This window comes from Euprymna scolopes, chromosome 19, assembly GCF_053919585.1.
Source record: "Euprymna scolopes isolate OS-2025 chromosome 19, ASM5391958v1, whole genome shotgun sequence".
Taxonomy (NCBI): Eukaryota; Metazoa; Mollusca; class Cephalopoda; order Sepiida; family Sepiolidae; genus Euprymna; species Euprymna scolopes.
In genome coordinates this window covers 85262718-85275005 of record NC_136500.1, presented here as the reverse complement: position 1 = coordinate 85275005, position 12288 = coordinate 85262718, and the positions used below count along the sequence as shown (strand labels likewise).

The window sequence follows — 12288 nt, the reverse complement described above, 5'->3', positions numbered from 1 at the left end:
TATCAAGATTTTTCTAATCGTTCAATTTTTACGATATTTTCAGGTTGAATGTGAAATTTTATGCTCTTTCCAATAAACTAAATATAATATTTTAGACAAACGTTTTTTAAATTCACCCCCCCATTTTGAAATGTCTATTCAAATGAAAATAATTAATTTTCTTACCTCACATTTATATATCACAAATTGAAAATAAAAGATCAATAAATAAAATAAGCTAATTTAAAACAAAAAAGAACAGTTATTTGCAAATTTACCTGTAAATTCCAAAGTTTAAAACCAATTATAAAATACTTATAATCTTGGCCAGAAAATTTTGTAGAATTACGATAATTTTTTCTATTTCATTCAATGTTTTTTTTTAGATATTAAAAAAGTCACTCCATAAAGAAGTAATAAAATATATTAAATCAAAAACTCATGCAGTCCTTTCAGAAAAGAATAAAAAAAAAATCCTCGAGTGGTTTATTTTTAAAGGCAAACACTGATAAGTAAAATGTGATTAGTTTTCATATATGATGACACTATTTCTTCACGCACAAGGCTATACGGCTAATGCGAACGTGTTGTTTTTACATCCTTCTATCCATCCGTATTTAAAAACAGGAAGAAACACCGATTGGGCGCTTCGCTAACACCGTAACAATGCTTACGTAATGGCGGTTCTTTCAAACAGTTGTTTAAAAAATTATTTTATTTAAAAAATACATGGAAATATGGACAAATTCTCATAAATGAAGAATGGAAGCATCCATTGATTAGTATTTTATATAAGTAAGTGATTTTTTTTAATTTATATACATTTATTATTTTTAGATTAAGTTAAATGTCGTTGAACTTCGTGAAATCTTTCTTAAAGAAAACCGATTAAAAAAAATATTGTATATTTTTCGATAAAACCTTTTATTATTTTAAAGTTTGGTCTTTGCTCCTTTTATTGAAAAAAATTAGGATTTAAATTACATTATTCATATTGTTATAAGCTTCGAAAGATAGGGAGTCTATTAAATCACTCTTTTTTAATGACGAATTCTGACACTCCTACCCGAGGATTCAGGTCAAATTCTGGAAGAGTACAATTCTTCCTAATTTCGTCTTTTTTTCAATTTTTCGAGTAGATTATCAATGATTGCAAACTAGAAATTTGACCAAAATGCAAAAAATTCAATAATTAAATATTTTTAAGGGGTGCTCAGTTTTTAATACAAAGTCCAAGTGAATCTATTCCCCTTATTGGAAACACGAAATCAAACTATTGCCCGCATGGTTGAGAGAGGTTCTTTTCGATTTTTTGGGGGAGGGGGGGGGCGTTGGCGAGATCCCCCTCTCCTAGATTCCACAATTTTCACTTTTTTAAAAAACTTTTTTCTTGTCATTAAAGACTTAAGTTACAGGTCATAAAAAAATCAGAAAAAAGCATTTTTTATAACTTCACGTGAGGGTTCAGCAGTCATTAAATTTCGTATTCAATTTAGTACAATGTTATAATGGAGAAATGAACCTCCACGTGAAAAGTTATAAAAAATGTTTTTTCAACTTTTTTTTCTTATAGTCTAAAACTAGTATTTAATCGATAATATTAACAGGAAAAAGGTTGTTAAAAAAGTGAAACTTGTGGAATTTAGCAGGTGGGCAATCTCGCTAACGTCTGCCTTTTTTTAATTGTACCCCTAAAAACGAATTTGATCGAAAGAATAACATTCAACAATCGTACTTTTTTCTCTTTTCTTTTTTGAGCACCACTTTTATGCTTGTAGTCAGGCACCATTAAATAGGGTTTATCTACCTGCACACCAGACAAATAGTTGCTTCTGGGTAAAATCTGTTTGGAAACAATTTTATAAAGAGCAAGTAAGTACATTATAACAAAGAAAATACAATCGATAGCAAGTATTTATGTAGAATATCAGGTTTTAAAATTATAAAATGAAAATAAAATATGTAGTTTCACTATTTCAGAACCTAAATGAAACTAAAGTTTCCATTAATGGAAACATAGAATTCAACTCTATTCATTCACCCTAAAGTCCACGAATAAGATAATAGGAATGTCAAAAATCCTTAACATATCGAGCCCTTCAAAATTCATAAGGTTTACAAATCGATAACATAGCTTTTTAGTAAAATAAATAATATTTAATTCCATTTATTGTACTTTTTATTCACAAATCTGAAATAATAATTTAATGTTAACGACCCTAACTGCAATGAGTCGGTGAGTGGTTCTCGGGATGTAACATTAAAGAAACACATATTCATCAATTAGTGTTTTAATGATCAAACATTACTTAAAATACGTAATAACGGATGAAGGCAAATATAAAACTAGTTATAATTTAATTAAAGTTATATGCGGTGGTAATTACGATTTCTTCACGATATTGCAAAACTTTCATTTTATTTTTCAATTTCAAAGAAAGTGACATCTTTGGCAAAATGCAGTTATAAAGTAAATATAGCAAATATTTTCTCAAGAAAGCTAATGTTGATACAATTCACGGTACTTCTACAGTTTATCGCCGAAAATGGAGACGCCATTTTATTTCGCGCACTCGTCGTTATAATCTGTGGGAGAAATCAGTTTAAACTATGACCGATGCATTAAATAAATAACAAAAAATTAAACTAGATTGTGATTATGTCCGGAAAAAAACAACGAAAAAAAAAAGTAAATAAAGAAAAGAAAAGAGAACATTATGAAAACGGGAAAGTTTTTCAAGAAACGTACATATTTTTTAGTCACGTACAAGCGACTCTATAAGTCACTCCGTCGGTCGGTCGGTAACACTTTTCTTCTTGGCCTTTTGGCTAAAATAAAAGTGTAGTATCTGTTCTTAACCGATATCGCACTTATGTTTGTAACTAAAAAGTAAGTGTGTTACGGACCGACTGACTGACCGACCGAGAATAGTTTTTTTTTAAATGCATACTACAGAAAAGTTTTTTAGTTGTGTGCAAGCAACTCTATAAATCACTCTGCCGGTCGGTCCGTAACACATTTACTTTTTTATTTCTTTTAATGTTTATTTTACCACTATTTATTGATTTTTGGGGGTCCTGAATACGAAAATAACGTTTCAAATTCCCTAATCCAAATACTTTTTGTGATATAAAGCGGGGGATCATTTTTCTGTATTAATTTAACGTAAAATGATCACCCACTTTACAACCAGTCATTCTCAAAAGACATTCAAGCCATTCTCCAGATCATTCAAGTCATTTTTGAAGGATTCCAGTCATTTTTCAAGCATTCAAGTCATTCTTAAGGTCATTCAAGTATTCCTTAAGGTCATTAATGTCATTCTAAGTCATTTACTTTTTATTTAGTTAAGTCATTTGAGCCCATTTTTCGGTTATTTTAGTTTATCTTTAAGAAGTTTATGTCAATCCTACCTTCACGCATTCATTTATTGTTTGCATTAACTTACACGAGAGCACGCGACTAAGGGCTATCGGCCTTGTTTTTTTTTATTAAAAACAGAAAATGGAATGAAATAAATAAGAAAAAGAAAAGGACATGCTCATAATTATTAACTGTATGTTTTATTTTTTATTTTTTTTTATTTTTCCGGAAGTAATAAATTGTAATTTTAGGTTAATTTGTTCTTTACGTAAGTAATCACTGTCTAGTTTTATTTTTTGTTATTTATTTCATGCTTCAGTCATAGTTTAAAATACTGACTTTTCCTTCGGATTATAATGACAGGTGCGCGAAATAAAATGGTGTCTTCATTTTCAGCGATAAACTGTAGAAGAACCCAATTTACCAAAATATTTCAATAAGTACTACAAAGTATAGTTAAAAAAATAGAAACAGCATGAAACAAATCGAAGATCCTATTGGTATTCACACATTTTCGCAATTTTTTTAAAACACCCACAAAATGTTAACTTTTATAAACTTTTGAATTATATGTGAATTCATTTTTGGTCATTTATAGAAAAATGAAAAAGAAAGTTCAAAAGTGTTTTTTTTTATAAATATTTTATAAATCGGTTAATTTATGTATTATTTCTTAATTTGTTAATTTATTTTAATCAGTAATAAATGTACAACACTGAATAATATATATATGTAGGCGTCACGTAAAATTTAAATTCTTACATATTATTTCAATCAAGAGTTTTTGAAAAAGTAAATACTAAACAAAATATTTGACAAAACAGGACACGATACACGACGGGTGTTTTAGTTTTGGTATAAAAATGCAATACTTTTTTTAGTTCATTAAACATTTCTCAATTTAAATTTTACCCATGTGTATACAAATCTGAAAATATTTGGAATAATTTTCAATTTTTTTAATAGTTGATTTTTTTTCTTCAAATTTATTGTAAAATATTCCCTTTCCATTGGAAATGCCAGACACCAACCTGAACCAACATAGAAAAATATATCTTCAAAGTTTTGAGTCAAGTTTATAAGCTAAACTTTTTGCGACATATATGAATAAATTTTGTTTCATTATTTAAAAACACAGTATCTTTTACGTAGAATAACCTCTATCGGTAAGTAAAAAATCGAACTTTTATTAACGTGGTAACTTATAATCATTTCTCTACATTTATCTAAAATATGAACGCGGGTTAGTTTTATATTCGATGTATATTTGCACACTGATAAGAAGGGGATAGATTTTTTGGACGTTCCTTATTCATTGTGAAATTGTTGTTAATATAGGCACATTTCAAAAATTTGAATTTTACTAATTAAGATCATATAAAGGTAATTTTTTTAATTACACATTACATTTTTGTTTGTTAATGATTATTAACTAACAAGAGCATGGCATTTTATCGCATTTGTTTTTTTTAAATTATTTTGTTTTTAATTTACTTGCCTTCTTTTCACAAATCAATAAATAATAATTATCGGATATATTCGAAAGTTGAGGTTTTCGTAAATTTTCTTTTTGATTTATTATTTCGAGTACGTATTTACAAATAATAGTTATATTTATTTATTTGGAAGTTGGTTCTCTATGAGTTAAGTAATGATTTTTTCTTTAAATTTCTTCTAAGGTGTTAAAAAACAGACTTTCAAAACACAGCGACTATACTTACATATGTAAAATGTTTGAAGAGCAAACAAGATAAGTCACAGTGAGTGCACATATGCGTATAAATATCTTAACTAAAATTAATCAGTGATTCAGAAGAATGTGTAAAGATCTATGGCATTCATTCACTGACATAAATTGACTGTTAGTATTAACCCCTTCATCAACTTAAAAATAATACTGATTAAATTTTAAAAAATATATTTTACTTGAATTCGCGTTGAACCCTCTTATTGACATTCTAAAAACTTTGGCTTACGAAATTGCAGAATACGAATTTAAATTTACTCAATATTTGTAACAAATTAACAAATTTGTAACAGATGCAAACAAAATAATTAGTCAATATTTTAACTAAAATGCTTGGTAATGGCAACAGGAATGTATAAAGTGTCCTTTCTTTGGAAATTCTAAATATCATATGAAAATTTTAGTGTCTTTTGGAGGACGGTGATGAGAGAGAGAGAGAGAGAGAGAGAGAGAGAGAGAGAGAGAGAGAGAGAGAGAGTGTGTTCGCTAAGAATTGAACGATCAGTCGGCGGTACCCCCGGACTACAGGCGCCATATTTTATGACCACCAGAGTAGTTTTAGAATATGAAAATAATTTATTGGGTGTTTTCGGTCAGGCAAGGGGTGCAAGTGCGGCAAATCAAAAAGGATCCGATAAAGCAGTCTAGCTGAGAACCGGGTTTGTACTTAACAGTCCCCCCCCAACTCCTTTTTTTACTGGATTCATTCGTAAGGTTTCTTTTACTTTCTTTGTTTTTCTTTCTTCACAAAATTAGTTTAATTGCTAACGATGATACTTTTTCTTCTCCAAATATTCATTTCTGTACGGTCACAGATCTGCCCGTACTTGTGTTCGGCAGCCCACACTGCTATGAGAAACACACACAAGGGGCCCGAGTCAGGCGGACCCCCCCCCTCAGTGCCGGGCCCTCGGACCAGGTCCGAACGGTCTGATGGCTCAGTCCGCACCTGTTTGACAGGAAAGCGACCACATGTGGTCAATTTAAATTAAATTTCAATCACATAATTACATTTACAATAATCACGTGGTTACATGTTATCCATTTAAAATTCACCCATATTGTAAACACATTATGAAGCGAGACGAAAAGTTCTTTTTAGTGATGTCACATGACGGTAGGCGGTGATGTGATTTTTCCTTAAATAAAAAAAAATGGCCAGATCGTAACAAATATAACCACCTACTTTATTAAATAAAAATTAAGTATATTGTTATAATTAAAAAGAAATATATAAAAACACGCATGAGTAAACTGAAAATACTATACCAAAATGTCGAAGGAATCGGTTCGGTGTTTTTTTAGTTGTTCAAAAAGTAACAAACCAGACATTTCATTTGTATATATATACGTATAAACTACCAGGCCGCCCGGCGTTTCCCAGTCTAGTAATATATTTATCTATTTTAATTTATGCAAATTTCTTATTTATTTTTATAGAGCTAATACTCTATTGAATATTATGTTGTACCCGATATATAGTAGTGATTTAAAAGTTTTAAAAAATAAGACATGTCATAACTAGAATCGAAATTAAAACATTCAGTGATTTAGTGCTTATATATATATATATATATATATATATATATATATATATATATATATATATATATATATATATATAAGTTGAGTTTTTTCCTTTTCTGACATTGATATAAAAAGCTTATTGAGTAATATACATATTATATGACTGATTCTATTAATAAGTTCGTTTTTGTAATTTTTGAATAGTAAAGTGAGCTTTTAATATCAATGTCAGTGCGAGAAAAAACTCAACTTCATATATATATATATATATATATATATATATATATATATATATATATATATATATATATGAAGTTGAGTTTTTTCTCGCACTGACATTGGTTATGAATTTTTAAAAATAGGACCCTTATTTTGACCAAAATAAGGGTCCTATTTTTAAAAATTCATAACTTTTTTATTTATTGATTTTTTTTTTCAGAAAGAGTCTTTAAATTTGAATAACTTCCACAAAATAAAAGTTAAACTCACCAAACTTTATGTGTGTTTAGACTGACCCTTTACTTATTCTGAAAAAATCAATAAAAAAATCAATAAATAAAAAAGTTATGAATTTTAAAAAATAGGACCCTTATTTTGGCCCACCCTGTATATATATGTATATATATATATATATATATATATATATATATATATATATATATATATATATATATACACTAGTTGGCCACTCGGCTTTGCCCTGTCATAAAATAAGCTGAAATATGATATTTTAATTTATTGAAATTTCTTATTCAGTATTATAGTGTAGCACTATTTTCAATCCTGGACAGGACCAGATTGTCTTGCTTGTAGCCAGGAGGGTTAGCTGTGGTTGGGGGTGTTGATGTTTGGCCCAAAAACTCTCATATGTTCAGAAGTATGATAGAACATGATTTTGTTGAGATATTGTGGGGGAAATTAATTTCCCAAAGAAATAAAATTGACAAGTTAGCGTCAAAAGTCTGCTTGAGTGACCAGAAAAATCTTAGAAATAAATCACCTGTTTTTTGTCAAGCAAGAGACCACCTTGAAAATGATGGCTGGAATAACTTGAATAGCGGCGGGAAGAGAGAGTTTGTTGGGATTGGTCTAACCTGAGTTTTTTTTTTTTTTTTTTGTTAAGAAAAAGAAAATGAAACGAAAGAGCTTGGAACGAGGGAATTCGAGAGAAGGAAAGAGAATTAAAGAGAGATGTGGATTAACAGAAAGAAAGAAAAGAGACCAGAGGGAGAAATGCTAATTTCTAAAGGACAGAGAGGGGAAACTGTCGTTTCTATAAAAAAAAAATTGTTTTTAGCAGATAAGAGAAATTCGCTTGTTGGCCTTGAAGAGAGCGCGCGTCAGCATTTGGGCTCTAGACTAAAGCTGGATTCCCTCTCTGAAAGAGCAATGTGGAAGGACAAAGTTTTCTTCATAACCGGCCTTGTAACGAAAATCTATTTAAGTAAAAACCCAGCACCAGAAAAATTAACTTTCCTTGCATGATTGTATCTGAAATTATTTCATGCAGTACTTATTTTCGTTTATAAGAAAATGATCGCCAGATTTATCATTGATTATTGATTGTTTTGGTAATGGAGAATGATGCAGTTAATTTCCAGATCTACCCTGAAATCTGACGCCCGAGGCGATATACCAGCAACACCAACCACGATAACTGACCACAAACAGCCAGCGTGTTAAATGTATTGCCACACACTGAGCATAAGAGCGGCGATTCCAGTGACCAGTGAACGTCTGATCACATTTTGAAGGGTCCATCACTAGGCGAAGATAAAAGTGTAGCCACAAGGATTTAAGGATAGCCATGTGTTTAGGGGATAGAAACGGCCTGGTTACATTAATTGGGCCCATGACACAGAATTGTGCGACCCCCACCGGTTTGGTTACACTTTAACAGAACCAAAACGCTATTGATTGTATATTGTACAAAAATATAGCAGTGCACTCCCCCGGCATGATTCACTCGCAAAATACGCTTAAATATGATATTGAATTCATACAGATTTCGTGTTTATTATAAGAGCTAATTTTCTATTAAATATTATATTGTGCCCAATATATAATTATGATTTCAAAAGTAAAAAAAAAAAAAATGACGTGAGTGCCATCAGCTAAAATATAAACTTAAACATTTGGAGTACAAAGCCTTAGTCGTTACCGCTTGAGTTATCGATAGTTGGATCAGAAAACGTTCAAAATAAAGCGAATTGAATAAAGAATCTATAGTTGTGCATGCGGAAAAGCAACAGTTATAGTAGACTTACTTCTGCTTAGGTCACTTTTTTTTCAATTTTCATCTTTTAGTGACTATTTTTACCAGCTAGAAACCAAATCGAATTTGTTTCACTGATCCAAAGCTCCTATATATCAAGTTTAAAGTCTGTAGACAGGGCGGGGGGGGGGAGAGAAGACCAAACTCCTCTCTTAGTTTTTCGTCTATAGGCCGTTCCGCAAACACAGAGTAAATAGGTAAATATGTTTCTCTTCCTGCGGATCAGTGTGCAAATAAGACCACTGAATAGTTCAAAGCAGCGATTGAAGCACATGTTCCCTCATAGAAGTTCTATAGTAAACCCCAGTCTCCCCCAATGGTTTACATCTACTTGCGCAGCTGCCATTACTCAAAAGCAACATGCATACCGCAGATTTATCGGGCATAAGTCTAGTACAGACAGACAAAAGATTATAAATCTTAGAATTAATCGTAAAAAAGAAGTAGCGACAGCTAAAAGAGAATATACCGAAACCAGTCTGTAGTGGAATGGGATAAAAAATGGATGGTAACGTTCAATGCTGCCAAGACTAAGCTCGTTTCGTTTAATAATTACAAGAAATCTTCTCAACCACCAATAGCTATGGCTAAAGATACATTACTTGAAAGTACTTCGCTCGTCAGTTGTCAATCGCTTGTCATAATACCGTTGCCGGCTGAAACAAAATTAACATGCACACAACAATCAGACGTAACTCAGCACAACAATCAAGACGTAAGAAACGATGGCTTTTTGTATAAAAATATATTTTGTTATAGGAATATTTTTCTCATTCTGTACATAAATGATTTTCAACAGTTCATAGTTCAACGGTGCGGCTTGCTTCTCTGTCATTCAGTGATGGAGAGGAGGGGAAGAGACGTTACGCACTCGACAAACGCACGTTCTTCTGTGGTCCTTAGACCTGCTCCTTCTGCTGGACTCCAAAAATCACGTCATTATATTGACATGATTTTGTTCGGTATTTTTCCATTCCACTGGTCGATCAACTCTGTTATCGATAATGAATCACGCATTTCCAGGTCACGTTTTAAGTTTTGTTGACAAATGCATTGGCTGCATCTGACCCAAAGACTCAGTAACCCATTTCTCTTCATCTGACCGACTATTGAATTTGTTTATACACGTGCGTCGCCACCTCGTGCCAGCTTTACATGACATTCCGATCCTCCATTGTAGTGCAAGGAATGTCACGTTTCAGCCAAAAATGCGTCTCCCCACAAACCTTCACTTTTGTAAACAAAAAAATCGTCGTCCGATTTCTCTGTTTACGACGTAATTATTTTTGCCTCTTCGACTGGTGGACAATCGATATTCGATGCCCTCCTTTCGAGTTTCTTAAAAAGGTTTATTTTAACCGTTATGTATCGAATGGTCCCAGACATCCGTTGCATAACACTGGAACAGATGCATTCGAGGGTATTACCGCGGCTGTTGCGAAGAAGATGGGCTCTCTCTACCGTGCTAGAAAGTTACTTACGCCTGAAAGTATTCTGTACCTCTATAAGGCCACCGTTCGCCCATGTACGGAGTATTATCACAAAAATAGTTAAATTTATTTCAAATAAACCGCGCCGGATACTTCTTGAATCAGCGCTTATCGCAAATTCAAGCACAGTTACACAACGTGGAGGTTTCTTTAGTGTAGCGCTATTAAAAGAACATAATCTAATCGTACACACTGGTTAACCCTCTCGCACCAATTAATTCATATAATCTCAATCAATAATTAAATTACAAAAATACACTCATTTCATTTCAGTTACACGCCTATATTTGAATTTTAACGGACATATTTTTCCCCAGAAAGAATATTAGCTGCGTCATATCGTTTAAAAATATATTAACGGCTATATGACGTTATTAAAAACACCCTCTCTTTAACAACGCAAGCCCCCCTCCCCTGTTTTGAATTTTCAATATATTTTTCCGTTTCTGAAATGGAACAACGTCATAACTTTTCACAAGAAAATTTTCAAATATTCGTACTGTTGTTTTTGCTTTTTTGATTTCATTCATCCAGAGGAAGTCTCGAAATAAAAACGAAACGTTTGTTTGTTCCTTTTTATTTTTCTATTTCGTCGGAATACCATTTCCCTTATATATATATATATATATATATATATATATATATATATATATATATATATATATATATGATGTACTACAAAGCTATAGAACAATATCTCAACTTACCAAAATGTTTAAAATCGTTACCAGTATTTATGGGTATCTAGACTTAATTTATCTAAGTGTATTTAAGGTGTTGTTTTTCATTTGTCTACCTAAGTCAAATAATTTGACTTAACTTAACTCTCTTCCTCTCATCCTCTCTCTCTTTCTGTCTCTGTCTGTCTGTCTTTCTGTCTCTGTCTCTGTCTCTCTGCCTACCTGTCTGTCTGTCTGTCTGTCCGTCTCTTTCTCTCTCTCTCTTTCTCTCTCTCTCTCTCTTTCTCTCTCTCTCTCTATATATATATATATGTGTGTGTGTGTGTGTGTGTGTGTGTGTGTGTGTGTGTGTGTGTAATGGGTAGAATTTGGTCACGATCTTCTGTTAAAAAGTTCATATTGGAATTGTATTGTTTTTTTTTTACTAATCTTTTACTTTATTTATTTGTTCATCATCATCATCATCACCGTCATAAACATCAAAGATACCTTGCGTCCTTAAAAACGGTTTTTCCAATATGACTTTTTTAACAGAAGATCGTGACCAAGGTCTTCCCATCACATGTATCGTTTCTGTCAGACATGTATTGTTTTTATTTATGTATTAATTTATTAAAATTGATTTGAACATGAATAGATAAAAGCAAATTAATTAAATTAATTTAATTAGTCCCATCATCATGGTCGTCATGAATGGTTGGGAGTTCTCCCGTTTTCGATGCTCTTCGGTTTGTAATTTGCAGAGACACCGAAACTCATAGGAGCATAGTGAAATGTATCAATAGCTGACCAGATCGCATTTTGGGAAAAAGTCGTGCTGGTTTCCTCTCCTCTGTCCTTATCTATTGAAACTTGTGTTATGAAATCTATTTTTTATCTGAATTAGTTTTGTTGCTCTAAATGTAATTTTTTCAATTCCAATATTTGTTCTTCATTTTTTCTTTTCTCTTTCCTGTTTTTCCTCGAAGTATTTCATTAAATTTAACTGCTTCTAATCCATCTGTTTTTTTAATGTCAGTTGCTTTTCGTCGTTTTGTTTCTGTATTGCCAATTGTACTTCTCGGAACCTTCTTTCAAGTTCTAATTGTTGACTTTGTTGGAATTTCACCATTTCAAGCACCTGTTTTTCAAAATCGCCCATTTTGTTTTTGGAAGACTTAGAATTACTTAATATGACAAAATGAGTTCTTTCAGAAACAACACACTTCGTTGATTTACTTTTTCTA

General features: G+C 31.6%; 1 pseudogene; it reads left to right on the top strand.

Moving 5' to 3' along the window:
- The first annotated feature begins 2788 nt into the window (after positions 1 to 2788).
- On the top strand, positions 2789 to 2968 carry LOC145240552 (U2 spliceosomal RNA; annotated as a pseudogene).
- Positions 2969 to 12288: the final 9320 nt, after the last annotated feature.